This window comes from Canis lupus, chromosome 5 (genome assembly GCF_003254725.2).
Source record: "Canis lupus dingo isolate Sandy chromosome 5, ASM325472v2, whole genome shotgun sequence".
Classification (NCBI taxonomy): Eukaryota; Metazoa; Chordata; class Mammalia; order Carnivora; family Canidae; genus Canis; species Canis lupus.
The window spans coordinates 47881375-47899667 of NC_064247.1; the positions used below are offsets into that span (position 1 = coordinate 47881375).

The window sequence follows — 18293 nt, forward strand, 5'->3', positions numbered from 1 at the left end:
GAGCTGATCAAGGCTAAGACCCTCCCCTCGGTTTCGCAATGCTGCCCCTTCCTACACACCAAAGCCCGCGCCGCGTCAGGAGGCTTTTTTTTTCTTTTTCTTTCTTTTTTTTTTTTTTTTCCCCTAGCGAAGGCGGGGACTCGGGTGGTGCTGGCAGCCGGCGACGCCGGCCGCGCCTGGCCAGTCCCGCAGCGGCCGCGGTGGGTGTGCCCCGCAGCGTGTGCGCCCCGGGCCCAGGCCCTGCCCGCCGCAGACAGGGCGCCCCAGGGGGTGCGCGCCCCGGGCCCCCGGAGTGCGCCAGCCCGGGGGTGCGCGCCCCGCGCGGGGACCGTGCACCGGAGGCTGCGTGCGCCCCCAAGCCCGGGTGTAGCCGGCCCCAGGCACCGCCCGCCGCCTCCCTCCCGACTCCTGCGGCGCGCCCAGGTAAGGCGCTCGGGGACCCCGGCCCGCGCCCGCGTGGAGGGGGGCGTGCCAGCACCCGCCCCGCGCCGCCGCCGCCCGGCCGCCTCGCCCCCGCCCCGCGCCGCGTCCCCAGCTCCCCTGGAGAGCGAGGCTGCGGCAGCCTGGGCCGACCCGGCTGGACCCCTGCGTGGGGTCCGCGACTGCGCGGGGAGGGCTGCCCAAGGGTGGGCGCCGCTCCCCCTGCGCCCCGAGCGGCTCCCCGAGCCCCAGTGCCCGCGAGGGCGGAGACGGCTGGGGAGGGGGAGGCCGCGCCGTCCTTGCGGCTCGGGTGGTGCAGCCCCCGCCCGGCGCTTCCCGGCGGGGCGCTGCGGTCCGGGATGCAGATTGCGGGACTGGGCGCCCTGCACCAGCTCCCGGGACGACCTGGAATCCAGCTCCCCGTCCGTCCGCTGCCTTTTCCGCCAAAGCCGCTCCCCAGGGTGTACCCCCCGGTATCCCTCGGCTCCTGGCTGAACTTTCCAGAGCTCGCGTTGGGTCACGACCTTGGGCGGAGGCGGGGGGGCCGCCCTGGGGAGCCTGCGTGCCGCTGGGTGGGATTCCCTCCTCCTCATCTCTCCCTTAAGGTCAAGCCTTTGACCCCCAAGTACTTTGTCCCTGCGGGGCGGCCAGTTATTACTTAGCCTGAGAGTTGGAAAGTGGAGCCCGGGGGGGCCCCTACACCAGGTCTAAATTAGCGCTTGCCCTGAGCATCTACCAGGGCGGCAGGAACCAGCGGTGGCAGCTCTCGAGAGACCTCCGGTGCCGGCCTGGAGGGCCAGGAAGAGGCATTTTCCAGGAGAAGGAGAAGGAGGGTCCCCCCTTCCTGAGGATGACCCCCTGAAGCCTGGCAAAGTCCTATTGAACGAATAGGGTCAGAGGAGGGTCAGATGCAGCCAATGACCAGGTTGAGGGTGGGGAGAGAGCGTTCTGAATTAAACACAAAGCCTGCGCAGGTAAAACCAAATGTGGGTTCTTTAGAACCTTTCAAGGCATGACATAGAAGAACACAGAGCTACACTTGCAGTAGCAGCAGAGTCCATCCCGATAGGACCTTTTCAAGTCTAGTCCTCGTGCCCATGTCCAAAGCTCCACTCACTGGACCATACATAGTGTGAGTTCTGGGGAATGTGAAAGGACACTGAGAAAGGGGGATGGCTCAGGGTCCATGAACAAGTACTTGCTCCCTGCAGGCACCAGGCAAGGTAGTGGGATACAGAAATGAAGAAAACAGGCACTGTCTGGCCGCATGGAACTTGCAGTCCGCGAGCCAAGACCAACATGGATCAAATCACTCAGGTTGAGAATTCCAGGCAGTGCTGACCTCTTTGAAAGGAAAGGATGAGGTACTACGAGCTTCTGTGATAAGTACAGGGGTCGCTCTGTTGGAAGGCTGGTAGGAGTCAAATCAGTTGAAGAGGACGGAAGGAGCCTTCTAATCCAGAGGAACAGTATGTGAGAGGACTCTGAGGCGACGGGCCCAAATGTCATCCCCTTGCCTGGGCCAATCAGCCATGATAATGAGCAGTTGACATGCCCCTGGCTGGGAGAGGTAGACAGAGGGACTGTCAAGCAGATGCCGGCGTCACCGGCACACGTGCATTTAGTACCAGCACTTTGGTAGACAGCCCGTACCCTCTCAGGGTGCCAAGGGGCAGCAGTTCTTTCTTCCAATTGTCCTCTATTGCCCACTGTGCTCACAACTAACCAAGGCCTCTGCCCAACAGTTAGGGAGATTCATGTGGGGGTGGGGGGTGGGGGCTCATCTTAAGACTTTTAAAGCTAGAATGAACTCATTGACCATAATAAAAAAATTCTTTGGGATGGCTTATATGGCATTTGCTAATCTGGGCCCTACTGTCTTTCTAGCCCTGTTTTGGGTTCTCCCACTCCCCTATATCCGGACTACCCAACCCCCAGGAGCCCCCTCTGTGTTTTACTCCTGGTTATACTTCAGGCAGTTCCTGGAGATCACATTGTCTTTGTACATGCTATCCTTTGTCTAAAATACTCTTCGGACTTATTCACCCAGTGAACGCATACCCAGCTTCCAACTTCAGCATGACACCTAAGGTTTCTGCCGTCGCTGCTGCTGCCACCACCACTACCAGGGCCAGGGCCATCCCGGAAGGCTTTTCCTGACCAGAGTCTGTTCTCTGAGTTCCCTGGACCTGCTTTTGTCACAGGGAGCATAAACTTCACTGAGCATCACAAAAGCAGGACTCTCCTGCTATATATTTTTTTCCTCCTGTCATATTTGTGTCTCAAGTACCTAGCACAGAGCAGGATATGTTATGCTTATTGGATGAAAATGGTCTAGGATGATATTTCTTGACTTTTTAGGGAGAGGAGGGAGTGTTACACATATCTTGGTGATTCTGATGAAAATTATGGCTACCATCCTTTCCTCCAAGTGCATGTAACATAAAATATCTTGTATATAGTATCACATGATTCACAGCCCTCCCATCACCCACTGACCCCATTTCCAGAACTTTGGACTTTAAGTTTTATAGGAAGCAGCGGCCCAGTGAGATGCAGTGACTGTCTAAGCACCTCCAGCTGGTTAACAGCATGCTGTCCTCCCCCCAGTACCCCCTACTGCCTCCCCAATAACCCCCACTGACACCATCTCCCAACCCCCAGCTCCTGACTCCGGGGCACCTTCCAGTTTTCTCCACTTCTCCAAGCCAAGTAGCCTCCTTTCATCCCTGGCACTTTGTGAGGGCCACTGCTCATGACTGGAAGATGGATATTTTGGTTTTGCTTCAGTTCAGTAGCAGCCTAAGGTGTGACAGGGAAAAAAATCTTATTATGGGCAGAGTTGACAATTAGGAAGACGGATGGGCCATCTCCCTGGCCTGTTTGCTGCCCCTTGCCTGCAATATTATTACATCTCTTTTAGCTGGAGGAGGGCACGTGTGCTTCACAGTTATCTTCTGGGCCCTGGATTGAGTCGTGTGGGCCACGTTTGGCAAAACTCTGGAGGGGATCATTGAGAGTGGGGGCCCAGCTCTTGGTCTTGTCAAAGGCTTTTTGCCTATAGAACAGGCTCTGGGAATGGATGAAGAGAATGAGGTTCTTGCTTCCTACCCTTGGAACTCTTCCCTGCCTGCTTCCTGCAACAAAACACCTCCTTCAGGTTATTCGGTATGTTCTGCTCTGTGGATCAGGATCTTCATTCATTCATTCACTAATTCACTTACTCAACTCATCAAAACTGCACAGAGTCTCTGCTTTGTACCAGGCACTGTGCTGATTCCAGTTTATAAGGAAGGATCACAGAGTGTGAGCCAGGGATGCAAAGAGATTCTGCTCCGCAAGGGGCAAGGAAGAAGCAACTCATTCTAATTCAACCCAAACCTTGGGAGGTATGTATGGTAGGGAGGATAGTTAGGGCTTCTTTTTTTTTTTTTTTTTTAAGATTTTTATTTATTTATTCGAGACACACACACAGAGAGAGGAGGCAGAAGCACAGGCAGAGGGAGAAGCAGGCTCCATGCAGGGAGCCTGATGCGGGACTCGATCCCGGGACTCCAGGACCACACCGAGGCCAAAGGCAGGCGCCAAACCGCTGAGCCACCCAGGGATCCCCTAGTTAGGGCTTCTTAATGCTGAGAATGTGCTCACTTCCAAAACCCCGTTCTTATGCAAGTTATGTCATCTCGGAGGAAGAATGACTTTTCTTAACTGTAAAATAGGCTCGATAGCAATCTTGTCCTGCCCATCCCTGGGCAGCTGGGTAGATACAGTGATCACCTCTCAGATGACAGATCCACTCACTTCCAACGTAAGAAACGGGAGCGATACACTATAATAATAATAGCGTGCATGTGTGTAAGCCCTGGCACCTGTAATCCTCTCAGTAATCCTCACTCACGATAGCGACAGTCATTACCCCAGGTGTACACATGAGGAAAATGGGGCTCAGAGAGGTTAAGCAACTTTCCTAGGGCATGGAATGAATCAATGAGAAAACTGAGATCGACTGAACTGTCTCTCAGGATATCAGACGGTCAACCGCTTTGTGCTGTTCCGTAGTGGTCAGTGGGCTTAGAGGCAAGGACATACTGGGATGGGAGCCTAGATCTCCCGCCAGCCAGCTGTGTGGTTCACGCTAGACCCCTAACCTCTCTGTGTCTCGGCACCCAAGGTTTAGGCTAAGGTAGGCCTTCTGTGAACAGTTCCCAGTCTACGTGGATAATGCTTCAGAGTAGGATTAAAGGAAAGAAGAGGGCCCCTCCTGCTAAAAATAGGCCTGTCTCAGTTTCCAGGATAAAATGGATGCTGCCCCAAGACTTCAAGTAGGTGGTTAATGTGATATGCAGGCAGTTATAGATTGGTGGTGTCTGGGAAGCTGGCTGAATGCTCCTTCTCCAAGGGAAAGAGACATATTTTCAAAAGTAATGTCTCACTGTCCCGTCTGGCCCCTGGCCCCTGGGGCCTGGGCCCTGCCCCGCACACAGCTTTCTGGGGACACGGGCATTGTGGGAGAAAACATGAGTTCCCATCTGCTCCCCTCTCTGTTATTTTTCCCCCCAAAGTAAATAGAACGTATTGGCTGGCTATACTTATATTTTTAATGTGGCTGTGGCTTTTCCCGCTTTGTGTGGAAGCATCCTTTGTTGTCTCCGTTGGTATGTATTTCTAGTGTGTTGCTCTGACATCAAGTGACAAGTGGGGGGCACACGATATGGCGCTGGGGAAAACTTGCCCCATGCCAAGATGAAGAGCAGCCTTCGGTGCCGATTCTCCTCCACAGGCTGGTTTTTGCCCAGAAGCCAGAGATGCCGGCTCCCCGTGAAATGGATTTTGATTTTCATAGCAGGGTACCAGGCGGCCAGGCTGAGGGTTTCCAGGTGCTGTGCTTCTCGTGGGTTCCTCACCATCCCACTCCCTTCTGCCTCGGCTGGCGCTGCCATCCTCCTAAAAAGATGCGGAATGTCAACTTGGGTGGTGGCTGATTGCACGTAGGTCAGGGCCTACCCTTAGGAGGCCCGATACTGAGTGAGTGGGGAGGAGGGACATTGCATCAGAAATGTTTGCGTTTCCTAAGAGACTGTTTTCGTGTATCATCTGTATGATTGTAAATAAATATGCAATCAAGGCCAGCACCCCTCTGCGCCTCAGGAAGAAGGGGAGGAGGGGAAGGGAGGGGAAATGGCTTCACCTTGGGCTAGCCCTGTGAGCCTGAGCAACTGCCTGGGCTTTTACTGAACTTCAGCCCTCTCATCTGTAAAATGCTACTGTTCATGCTGACTTAAGGCTCTTCTGATAGAGGAAACAGAGACTCCCTAAAGCTGATTGTAATGAAGAGGGGGAACAGCTGTAAAATGCAGTGGTGATAGTTAAGAACAGGCCTGAAAGGGTGGAGGCAGGCCTCAAGGCAGGGTGGAGGAGGTTCTGAGTTCGAGGTTATGCTGTCTGTGCAGCTGATGCTGGTGGGGGGGGCTCAGGTCTGCACTTGCCCGCCTCCCCCCACCTCCCTCAGCCTACTATGGCAGGAACCTCTCCTTTGTCACTCAGTACCAGTTCCAGAGAGGATCCTGTTTGAGCTCAGTTCTCTGGACCCTGAGACTCTCTCTCACTCCAGGCCAGGTCTTGGCTGGTCCCTGGCCAGCCTGGGCATGGGTTGCTGCTGGGGCACGCATCCTCCCTGGGCCGATCAGATGGGAGAGGAGGGCAGAGGGGGGTCATGTGTACAGAACGGGACCTTTTGTGGCAGGAAGGGCTGTGGGTGGAGATTCCTCGAGAAGGAGATGAAGGTGGGCTGGAACCCCTGCGATATGCTCAGCACAAATACTGACTGAATTGTAAGGCCCTCACAGAGATTCTTAACTTGGGGTTAACAGCCCAAGTTAACCCCAGCTTGTGTGTAGAATTCAGGTTGTGATCATGGTTGGGAGAAGAAAATAGCATCTTCATTTAGCATTTTTCTTTGACTATGAATGTAGGCAATAAAACATAGTGTATTTGTAGTATCTGGGAGGTTGTCACAGTAGAAATCACAAATCTTTTCATATCACATTTTAGCTGCTGCAGATACCTTGAACTATGGTTTATACCCACTGCAGCTTTGAAATTACGGCTGGTGCTAAAGCTTGGAATTTAATGCATTAAGAAAGAATGCATATTACTATATTATGCATTCATTTTGAAAAATTTTAATAATTATATTTCAATATAATTGGCTTTCTTTGTAGTCAAGCTATGCATTTTATTTTATATATTTGAAAATATTCTAAGAAAGGGTCCATTGGCTTCATCAGTCTGCTAAAGGGGTACGTGGCACAAAAAGGGTTAAGACCCTCTAACAGGAAGTCAGTAAGCTATAGCTCCTACTTTCCCACCCTCCCTCACCCTAATCTTTCATATACTCATCTATCTCTGTCTAATTAGCACAAGACATTCTTGAGCAGTAGTAAATTTCATTTAATAGTTTGGCAAATTTGCAAGAGCACATAATTTGTAGTTTGGGTAGAAGGTTTTGATGTATATCCAGAGGTTAATTTACAAATTGCAGGCACACATGGGAAAGTGGTTAGGTGATTCCTATCAGCCCGCAAACCCACCAGCCCCTACATGCATTGCTTGGTCCATCCCATGCAAACCAGTCCGTTGAAACAACCACAAAATGGACAATTGTGTTCCTGAGAGGTTAAGGAGCTTGTATAGCTAAGACTAATTGATGAATCACTTGATCAAATGCAAGCTGGAATCCTAGGAAGAAGGAGGAGACTGGGAGAAGAGGCTTTGAAGTGGGCTCTGAAATGGAGGGAATGCAAAGGAAGCAGACAGAAGGAAGGAGGGAGTCAGTGAGGATGTGGGGGGGACTGGCCAGATGTTGATTTTGAGGAGGAAGCCTGGAGAGAGGAGAGCCCTCTGGAGCACATTAAAATAGTGGTTGGGTTTTTTTGCTCTCGTTTATTGAATGCTTAACATGTGCCAGATCTATGCCAAGCCCTTTCAATATAGCAGTTATTCAGTCTTTACCAACTGCCCAATAAGGTGTGACTAGTAGTATTCCCATTGTATTGGGGGAATAAAGTGAGGCTCTAAGAGGATAAGTACTTGCTGTAGGTCACAGAGGGATTAAGTGGTGGAGCCAGGAGCTCAGACCAGATTTGGCTGATTCCAGAACCCAGTGCTCTTAAAAACCACTATCCACAAACACAGAAGCATCTGTTTGGGTTTTCTCAAACTGTGGCTGCCATTTTATTTTAGTAAGAAAGTGCTTACTATCCATCCCTGGCTTCTCCATCCTTCTCTCCAGCCTTTTGCCTGTTCTTACACCTCCTCCCTTTCCCCTCTCTACCTTTACTCCTCTCACAGGTGCACAGGCTACATTAGTGAGGGAAGGATAAAAATAGAGAGCGAAGGCTATAAGGCCAAGCAGAATCGGGTTCTCCCACCGGCTCTGCTGCCTGGCCAAGACCACGCCGAGACGCCGAGCCTCAGTCGGTATCTGTTAGATGGAGGTAATGATGCTTCCTTGTTTTTTTTTTTTTTTTTTTTTTAGATTTTATTTATTCTTGAGAGACACAGAGAGAGGCAGAGACATAGGCAGAGGGAGAAGCAGGCTCCCTGCGGGGAGCCCGATGCAGGACTCGATCCCTGGACCATGATCACGCTCTGAGCTGAAGGCAGACGCTCAACCGATGAGCCACCCAGATGTCCTGTGATGCTTCCTTCTTAAATTTGCATGCATTCTCTTTAGTGCTTCAGTGCCATGTTGGATAGTTCTTTCCAGTTGGGTGTCTCCAACCTCTGTTTATACCAGGTGATGGTGTCTATCTCCTAGGCTCCTCTAGGAGGGCTTGCCTGAACCCCTCAAACCTGGCCTGTGGGCAGCCAGCATCACTCCTTGTAGCAGTCAGCTCTGGCCTCCAGGGGAGATTTCATGAGTGCTACTTAGGAGGCTGTCCCCTTGGGCAATAAGCTTCCTTTCCCCATCCCAGAGCTCAGTGGAGCACCTGGCCTGGAGTCCTTCTCAGGAGAACTTTGATCAAAGCAGATGAACTGTGTCCTTCGATTCTCTTTTCAGGACCATTCTTGGCACCTGCTGAGGTCCATGTCTCTGCGACACCTCACTGGTTACCTAGACTACCCCTCTAGTCTTACAGATGTGGACCAGCGAGGGCAGGTGTCATGCCCTGGTGGCACAGGGTGTGAGCTGGGGTGAGAACCCAGGCCTCTTGTACTAGCTCACCCCCCGGTCCTGACACTAACACTGAAAGTGTCTCTCTCCCACACTGTCAAGCAGGCTGATATTTCGGGGTGAGGGGACGTTTGCAGAGCACCTGAAATTACATTCTTCTGCAGTTGCTTACTTGCCCCACTCTTGTGCCTGCCTCAGGCTGGCCTTCTCTGACCTAATCTCTCTCATTCTACCCCCAAGTCCTCGGCTTTGCCAGCTGCTGAATGGAGCCCTGTGTCAGCCAGGCCTGTGGGTGGCCGCCTTCGGGTGAAGCCTGGTGGTGCCAAAGTCTCCTGCCCAGAGAATTCAGCCCACTGGGAGAATTGAGGCCTGAAATTCCTAGCATTGGAGTCATTCCTTTGGATGACTTGTCTTCTCTAGAGAGCTATTGTTAAAATGCTAACATGTTACCCCGAAGGGGAACCTGTGAGCTCCCTGCTGCGGCCCTGGGCTTTACGCTAAGTCCTACTGCCTCCCTGTCCCTCAGGTTTTTATCTGTAAAATGGGGATAATAAGAGATTGCATCTTAGGGTTACCCCAAGTATGAAGTGAGAATGGGCACATAATAAATACATACAATAAATAAATACAAAATAAATAATAAAATTAGCTTATTTTTTTCTTTCTTTCTATGGCAGGAAGTTATTCGGTCAGTTCTCTCGCTCAAGTTCTGGTTCTTATTAATTTTTGTGTGTGTGTTTCCTTTAAAGTATTTTGTTTATTTAAGTAGTGTGGTCTCCTTTTAAGATTTTTTTTTCATCTCTAATTATAAAATGGTTTTGAACTTTATTTTCTTGTCTCTAAAATAGGGTAAGAGATCCTGTCTTACTGGTTCATTGAGAATTTATTGAGCTGATGAAGTACCTGTGGAGGCCGGGCCTGCCGGAGCTGTCAGTGAGAGCCTGGTATTCTGAGTTAGTCTAGAGGTGGGGACTGGAATCACCTGGGGGTTGGGAGAGATTCTGGGTGGCTCACCAGAGATGGACGACAAAGAGGCAGGAGAAGGGGGATGCAGGGGGGACCCTGCTCCTCCATCCCAGCTATTTGAACGTGGAGTCTGGGTCAGAGGGGACCTGGGAAGACTTTCTGGGCTCTGGAGGAGGATGGATCCTGTGATCTTTCCCCAGATCTTTGGCCTTCCAGGCCTGTTCAGAGGTTCTCTCTGAACTCCCTGGAGGAATGGCATCCTTGGCCTCCTTCCATCACTTATTCACATGACTTTGGTGGAGTGGTGGTGAGCAGACCAGTTCAGCCTAGGTCTGGGAGAGGATCCAAGAGCAGGAGCATCCTGGCCCAGCCTTCTGGCCTGTGAATGAAGAGAGGGGTAGGGTTGAGGGGCAGTGTCACAGGAGTTTTCTAGCAGTCCCCAGAGCAGAGAGCCTCACTTCTAGGGTTCTCAGAAAGAGGATCCTCCCCTCTCCCTTGTCTGCTCTGGGCAGTGAGCATCGTGGTCTGCCCTTCTCTTTGCACTAGCCTGCTGTGAGCCTCACCAGTGTGCTCTCCTGCCAGCCTCTGGGGAAGGCTCATCCCATCGTCCTCATCATAACTGATGTTGTCCTTCCAAAGCAGAGGAGTCTAACTGATGCAGAAAATCACTTTCCCTAGGGCTGGAGACCAGGAGCAAAGAGCAGAGGTGAATACTGGTTCCTAAGGCCTTGAAACCCAGCAGCAAGCTGCCACTCTGGTGGGGAGGGCGGGTGAAGGAGGTACAACTGGAGCCTTCCCATGTACCTCTGCTTTTGGCCTACAAAGAAGCCAGCATCAATTCCAGCCCAGAAGTGGGGCTAGGAACCATGTGGTTGATTATACCTCACATTTGTTGATTGCCTGTGGGCTATTACTATCCTTTCCTCCTTCCCACCCCTCCCTTCCTCCCTCCCTCCCTCATTCCTTCCCTCCCTTCCTTCCTGCCATCTAATAAGCACTGACTGTCACTTATCCTGGGCCAGGGACTGTGTGAGGCAGGGAGCTTACAGCACAACAGAGGAAATAAAGAATCAGATAGCTAATTACAGTTTGATGAATGCATCTGACAGATGTTCTTACAAGGTGCTAGGGGAGCACAGGAGTGTGGGGAGGGGGACCAGCCCTGTCTAGTGTGTGGAGAGGAGAAGATGCTGGTAGGTAAAACTGTCTTGCGGGTTGAGTAGGAGTTACCAGATGGAGAAGGAAGGAGGAGGATTCTGGATAGCAGGAGCAGAGGGAGGTGTAGAAGATGGTGTAGAAAATGGGCAGAGTGACAGTATATGCAGAAAGCTCAGGATGACCACTTACTCACTGAGCTTTTGGTTTTCCCTCCTATGAAATGAGGATAACATCACCAAAGTCATAGCAGGCACACATGTGAACACATCCTTCCTTTTTACCAATTTATGATCTACCAGAAAGACTCAAACATGCGGAAATAACGGCAATGAGAGACAGAATGTGAGGAGTCCCAAAATCAGTGGAAATGCAATGGAAGGAAAGTAGTGTTTGTTAGAAAGCCTTGGAGGCTGGGCAATATTAACTGAGATTAATATTTAGGATTAGGAAGAGTTGGTACCATTTCAGCAGATCCTCGGGATGGGACTGGACTCTGGAAGAGAAGACAGGAAAGGGCATCTCAGAGGTTGGTATGGTGTGAGCCCAGGCACAGAGGCGCAGGGTGAGGGGCAGAGGAGCTGGTGACCAGCCTGGAAGGGTGGTGGGCTGAGATGAGGTCGGCGCCTAACTTGGTGGGCAGGCGAGCAGTGCTGGGTTTACATGTGGCTTTTATTTGACCTCCACAGTGTTTACACAAAGAAGATTTAAGTCAACATTTAAAAATCAGATTTTACATGAATCCACATTCTGGCTTCTTTTGGAAAAAGTCAGGTTTGGCAACACTGGACCCGAATTAATATCCACAAGGCAAGACCTGCCCAGAAAGTGAGTGGTGGCCATTCAGGTGATCATGGCTGTCCAGAGTTAGAGGTTGATATCCCACTGGTCAACCAGTTTGCCTGGTCTTTCCACCATTCAGCTCACTCTCAAATTCATACAGTGTGTTCAGAAAGCTCCTACTGAAGCGCTAATTAATTATAAGGGTAGAGAAAGAAAATTCTAAACCATTAACTTTGTAATTCCTTAATCAGATGATGGAATGAACTTTACTACTTGAGAAAATTTTAATTATGGAGTCGTGGTTAGGTGGGGACAACAGGATGCTTGGTGCATGATGGCTTGGGAAGGAAACTCTCAGAAGAGAAGGATGGGAGCAGTCACCTGAAGAGAGGGAGATGTTGGGGCCCTGAGGTGAGTCATTTTGACCACTTCACTCAGCCATGGCATCTGCTGTCTTTGCTGGAAGTACCGAAACTTGCCAAGGACAAGTAAGGTATTTGTTGTATTGTAAGATGTTACCACCTTATTTTATTAACATTTTAAGCTTAAAAAAATTGGACTTTTGAAGGACAAGATGAAATTTGTGTTTGCTTTTTAAAAGATTTTATTTATTTATTTATTTATTCATGAGAGAGACAGAAAGAGAGACAGAAACATAGGCAGAGGGAGAAGCAGGCTCCATGCAGGGATCCCGACGTGGGACTCGATCCCGGGACTGCAGGATCACACCCTGGGCTGAAGGCAGGTGCTCAACCGCTGAGCCACCCAGGTGTCCCGAAATTTGTGTTCTTTTAAATTGATAAACTAATGGAAAAGAGAACTTTTTTCCATTTTTAAAATAATTTTTACAGTGTGTGTGTGGGTAGGTGGGTGGTCTTTGCAATTTGAAAGGTTCAATAAACTCTATTGGGAAATTTTTTATTTAAAATTAGTTTAAAAATCATGCCAGTGAGTGGAAAACATTTACAATAATATAGAAATATATAAAGGAGAAAACTCTGAACTGTTAAGATTTGGTGATTAAGGGGGTGCCTGGCTGGGTCACTCGGGAGGGCATCCGACTCTTGATCTCAGGGTTGTGAGTTCAAGCCCCATGTTGGGCTGGAACCTACTTTAAAAAATGGGGCACCTGGGTGGCTCAGTCAGTTAAGCATCTGCCTTTAGCTCAAGTCATGATCCCAGGGTCCTGGGATGGAGGCCCACATTAGGCTCCATCCTAATGTGTGTATAGGCTCATATGTGTGTATATATAGCTGGATAGAATTTTTTTAAATGGGGTTTTACATACTATTCCACTGTTTTTCTCCTAATGCTCCGTCTCGAATATTGAAGGTCATTACATCACCTCTATGCCTATATAAAGAGAGTCTGTGATGGAAAACACTGCCAGATAGAAAGAGCTTGTTTTGAATCTCCACTGTGCCCCCCTGAGCCTCAGTTTGCTCCTCTATAAAATGGGAACAACGATTCCTTCCTTCACAGATTAAGATGAGGGTTAAATGCAATGCAAATTGTGCTCGGCACAGCTTCTTGGATGCTGGGTGACACAGAGCCCACTGCACCACCGAGAAAATGCACACTCTGATTACATCTTCCATTCTTAGACTGGAACTGGGGCGGGGGTGGCATCAATTACAACTTTTCACGGTGGAATTTAACATTCTTTTTTCAGTGCTGAGTTACATTAAAATCTCAAGCAGTTCACTAACAGATACATTCAGGTTTTGTTTAGGACATTTTCTCTGGACTCACTTTTATTTATTCAGCTGCAGGAAAATTCTTGAAGCCAGGTATGTGGATTGGAAGGTATGTCTGATAGGGAAGCTGCTGTGACCTTTGCCTGTCCTTCGTGGGGGTGCCCTCTTGCCCAGGGCGGGTGGGGGGGTGGGAGAGTCAGCTCTTCGCAGTACAAGGGGGGGATTCACACCTTGTCTTTGGAGACATCCCCTTCCTGCTACCTACTTCTCCTTTTTCGCTTCTCTCCTTCCCCTTCTGGCTCTAGACTTACACCCTTGCCCTGTCCTCCCTTCCTCCCTATAGTCTCCCCTTCACACCTTTTGCTTGTGTAAACCCCAACCCTAGATTAAAACTTTACTGTCCCATTCTTTTGAAGCTGCCTTGGGACTGATGGATTCATTTTAAATCCATGTCCTTTGACCTCTGCTGCTACTTGGCCTCCCTCATGTTGCCTCTCATCCAGTCTCCTCAGTGATGGTTGTAACTTGGCCCATCTCCTGTCTTCTGGCTCCAAATCCATTCGTAGGTACTCTCTCTTGGTACTTGGTCTGTTCCCTGCTTTACTGGGAAGGTGGAGGTCATGTGGCTTGAACTCTCACCCCCACCTCATCATTTCTCTTCCTCTTCATCTTTGCTCTCCTCTCCCTTGCTGGAGCCCTGCCTTAAAAACCTTCCCCTCCCACCTGCAGAAACACTCTCCCTCAAACTGGCTGTGGACTCCTGAGCCCAAGCTTTTGGCTCCTCTCAGCTCCGCCCGCTGCTAACTTGGGTGAGTTACTTAGCCTCTCTGGGCCTACTTTCCTCATTGCACAATATAATATGACTAATAAAATCGCCCTGCTGCTCTGTTTGTGGGGAAGAAGGAATTCAATTCTGCTGCCTGTTTGAGCAATGCCTGGAGTATGTGTCGGCTCTTACACACCTTCTCTTTCTCGCATCTCTGTCCATTCCTCTTCCTGGCTTCTCCCCCTTGGCCTGCAGACATGCTCCCCTTCCTCAGAGCTCATCTTACCCCTCTTTTGAGCTGCTGCCCATTTCTCTCTGGAATTCCACCGAAGCAGCGAAGAGTCGCCCCACCTGCTGCTTCTACCATCTTGTCAACCCCTGGCATCTTCCCTTGTCCTCTGAAACTGAGCCCAGGCTCACTGGTTTCCTCAAGATTTACCCACTTTGGATTTCTGGGCCACGAGCCACCCTGGTTTTTCTTCCCTACCGGCTCCCCACACGTGACTTTCTTCTTATGCTCCTCCTCTGCTCACCCTTGCTGCCTGTCCCCCAGGACTCCCATGAATCTGCACCTCCAAATCTTTGGGTCTGTCCCGTGCCTTGGGTCCACCTTTTCCACTATCTGCTGGGCCATACTCTCTGGGTGAATCCCTCTCTGTGGGTGGACCCTTAGGCAGGCACTCAGCATGCCCAAGGACAAACATCCATCCCCCTATGCCCAAATCTCTTTTCCCTCCTGATCTTCCTAACTCCCCTTGTCCCCAGTACTCTGGTTACATAGGTTTGATATGCCAGGGCTGCCAGCACCACCCCCTCCTCCCTGATCCAGTGCCTGAGTGGAGGAAGTGTTCAGCAAACAAAGGGTGGATAACCAATGAATTCCAAGTCCTGCTGTTTTCATCTTTCTTTCTTTCTTTCTTTCTTTCTTTCTTTCTTTCTTTCTTTCTTTCTTTCTTTCTTTCTTTCTTCTTTCTTTCTTTCTTTCTTTCTTTCTTTCTTTCTTTCTTTCTTCTTTTTTTCTTATCCCCTTTCAATTCCCACTGCAGCCACTGTGCTAGACGTTTTATATACTTCATTCCAAGGAATCTGTATAACCCAGTAAAGAGGAAATTGTGTTTTTCCTGTTTTACACATGCATGGACACCATGTCTGGGGGAGGGGGCTTAGGGAACTTGCTAAACACAACTGGTAAGTGGCAGAGCTGGGATTCGTACTTGGACCCACCTTCCTACAAATCCACATTCTTCTTCTTCTTTTTAAAAAAGATTTATTTATTTATTTGAGAGAGAGAGAGAGAAAAGGAGAGAGAGCACAAGTGGGGTGGGGAGGGGCAGAGGGAGAAGGAGAAGCAGACTCCCTGCTGAGCAGGGTGCCCAATACGGAGTTCCATCCCAGGACCCTGGGATCATGACTTGAGTCAGAGGCAGATGGTTAACCGACTGAGCCACCCAGATGCCCCCCAAGTCCACATTCTTAATCTTTATGCTCTCCTGCCTTTAGCAGTTCTAGTATCAGCCTATGCTGTAAGTACTGAGTAAGCACTGGAAGCTGAATACCGCGTATTGATAAGCATGTTCTTCTGTGGCTATACTATTCATGTGTTGGTGTTCTAATTACCCTGCTATTACCCAGGCTCATCGCTGGTTTATTTCAGAGTCTGTTCCTTGACCCTTGGGGCTACCACTTGAAAGCTTGACGGAGCCCACGTCCCTGCTGTGAAATGCAAGAGCCTAGAAGTAGGGTTGTGAACATATCTTCAGATAAGGTGTATGTTTTCCTTTCTCTGGGTCTTAGTCTCCCCATCTGCATGCACAATCAGAGAGTTGGAGCAGTTAATTACAAGAGCCTATCTAGCTCTTACGGTCCGTGAATCTGTTTCCTGGTTCTGCTTACTGGTACCTACCGTGTGCTCAGTACTTTGGGGCAATGCACAGAGAGCTTAAGAGGCATTGCCCTGGCATCAAGGGGATGACAGAGTTATTCTGGGAGACAAAGCAAACATTCAGGAAACTGCCAACAACGTAAGACATTATGTAATTATGCCTGCAATCTCAGATTATATACATTTGTGATGGTTCAATAAAGGAGAAGAAAAGCTGCTGCTCTCTTAAAAGAAAAAAAATACATAAAAGGAGCAGTTAGTGAAAAGCATTCAGTCTGGCCAGACTTCTTGTCAGACCCGCTATGCTTTTCTCTCTCAAAATCATTTGTTCATTCCGCAAATACTTACTGTCCTCTAACGGGCCAGGCTTTGGGGACACCGCCCCCAGACACTACACCACCCTCCTCGCTCACTGCAGCTGGAGTGGTAACCGACACCCAGCTTTCATCTGGTCCCTGCCCTGCTGAAGAACTCTCACTGCTTTCCTACTCTTCACAGGGTAAACTGAGCTGACCTCCAGCCCTGCCTCCCCCATCCCCTGCCCTCACCCTGCACCCTGGGCCTGCTGGGCTGGCCATTCCCCAAGCCCACCATCCAGATTCTCATGTCTGAGCTAGGGGGCTGCTTCCTCAGTCTACCTGGCAGGCTCTTATCCTTCAAGCCCAGCGCAAATACCAGGACCGCAGTGGCCTTGTGGTCGCTCATAACGCCTTCGCCCACCTCTCTGTGACGCCGCCCCTGCCTCCCGTTTTGGACTGTGAGTTCCTTGAGGGGTCTCTGCTCCCTGTCTTATTCATCCGTGGACCCACAGAACCTAGCCCTGTGCCTGAACAATGATTTCTGATGAATGGCAGACCGAATACCATCTGTAGAGGCCCATCTGTGAACAGCGAGGCTCTCCTGCCTCCCTCAAGCTGCTGGGCTCTCTCACTTCGTGCCTGGGGGCCCTGCGGAGGTGACAGGATGATTGAGAAGGCATCACTGTCTCCTGTCTCCAAACAGTAGTGGGGAGACTCAGCCAAAAGGGCCTCACTTTGGCCCTGGAGGGGGCCTTCAGAAGCGGAGGCGGTGGAAACCACACATGGCAGAGGCTGCGGTGAAGGAGGCATTTGTGTTGGGCTTGGCTGCCAGGGGGTTTTGTGCTCCAGAGCACAAGTGGGGAAGTATGTTGGGCGGCCAGGCTCCGTGCTGCACACACCCGCCGAGGGGCTGGGCCCCAGACGCCTCCTGCCCTGGGAAGAAAAGGAGGCATTGTGTGCTCTGGCTGCGCTCCAAGGGAAATATTCCTGTTGTTCTTCTATTTTAAACTGCTCCCTTTTTAAAGAAGGAAAGTCCAGAAGTGAAAAGCGCTCTCCCACTCCAGCACGTCCTGCCCACCGATTTCAAATCAGTTGCTGCCTTGAAAATATTAAGGAATCTACTAATCCATCAGTTCATTCATTCAATTGCTCTATCTTTAGGAAGTGCTGCTACGGGTCAGCCCTGTCCGGGGCACCAGGGAGACAGTCCTCGTCCCCCTTAGACCATATTCCTGATGACTGCGTGTCCAAACCCTCGGGGAACTTGGCCCCACTCCTTCTCCCAGGCCTGATGTCCCTCTGCAGGTCAGCATTCCCACTTCATGGGCTCCATTTCCCCCTACCTGCAACCCGGTCCTGCATTACACCTCCTTGCAGAGCCACGAGTTACGGCCCACCCCCATCCTCTTGACTCAGCCCTTGCAGACGAGTGTGGCCAGAAGCATGCTGCGGTCTGGGTGGTTAGAAACTTAGGGAGGAAGTTTTAAAGTCAGCCCTAGCTCTATCATCCACTTTCTTAGTGACTTGGATCAAGGAACTAAAGTTTTCTGGGCTTTGGCTTCCCAATCTGCAAACCAGAGCGACTAAAACCTGACCTTGCTCACAGAGTCTTTGGGAGAAGGGAAAGGCAGTAGTGTACATCTTGACCCGGTGCCTACCGTACCACAGGCAACTCTCAATAAATAATAACAAAACAATCAATGATTACTGAGCACTTACTAGCTGCTTGCATCCCTCAGACACAACAGCAACCACAACTTCTATTTTTTTATATTTTTTTAATTTTTTTAATTTTTATTTTTATTTATGATAGTCACACACACACACACACACACACACACAGAGAGAGAGAGAGAGAGAGAGAGGCAGAGACACAGGCAGAGGGAGAAGCAGGCTCCATGCACCGGGAGCCCGACGTGGGATTCGATCCTGGGTCTCCAGGATTGCGCCCTGGGCCAAAGGCAGGTGCCAAACCGCTGCGCCACCCAGGGATCCCCACAACTTCTGTTTGGGTGTTTTCCACATGCCAGGTGCTCTGCTAGGGATAGGCATGTTGCCACCTGAACAGCCTTATAAAGTGGATACTACTATCCTGTACCCTTTGGGAGCTGAAGGAAACTGGCTCAAAGAGGTAGAGTGACATGGCCAA

At 50.3% G+C, this 18293-nt stretch overlaps 1 protein-coding gene across 4 annotated transcripts in view; it reads left to right on the plus strand.

The window, feature by feature from the left end:
* Window positions 1-270: 270 nt before the first annotated feature.
* The window catches only part of KANK4 (KN motif and ankyrin repeat domains 4), a 68025-nt gene continuing 50002 nt past the window's right edge, over window positions 271-18293 (plus strand). For 2 of the 4 annotated variants that reach the window (XM_049110347.1, XM_049110345.1), the window contains exon 1: window positions 273-423. The gene's annotated coding sequence lies outside the window, so the exon portion shown is untranslated. Of the gene's footprint in view, window positions 424-18293 lie in introns of all 4 variants that reach the window. The other 2 variants (XR_007410816.1, XM_049110349.1) reach the window with 2 other exon arrangements.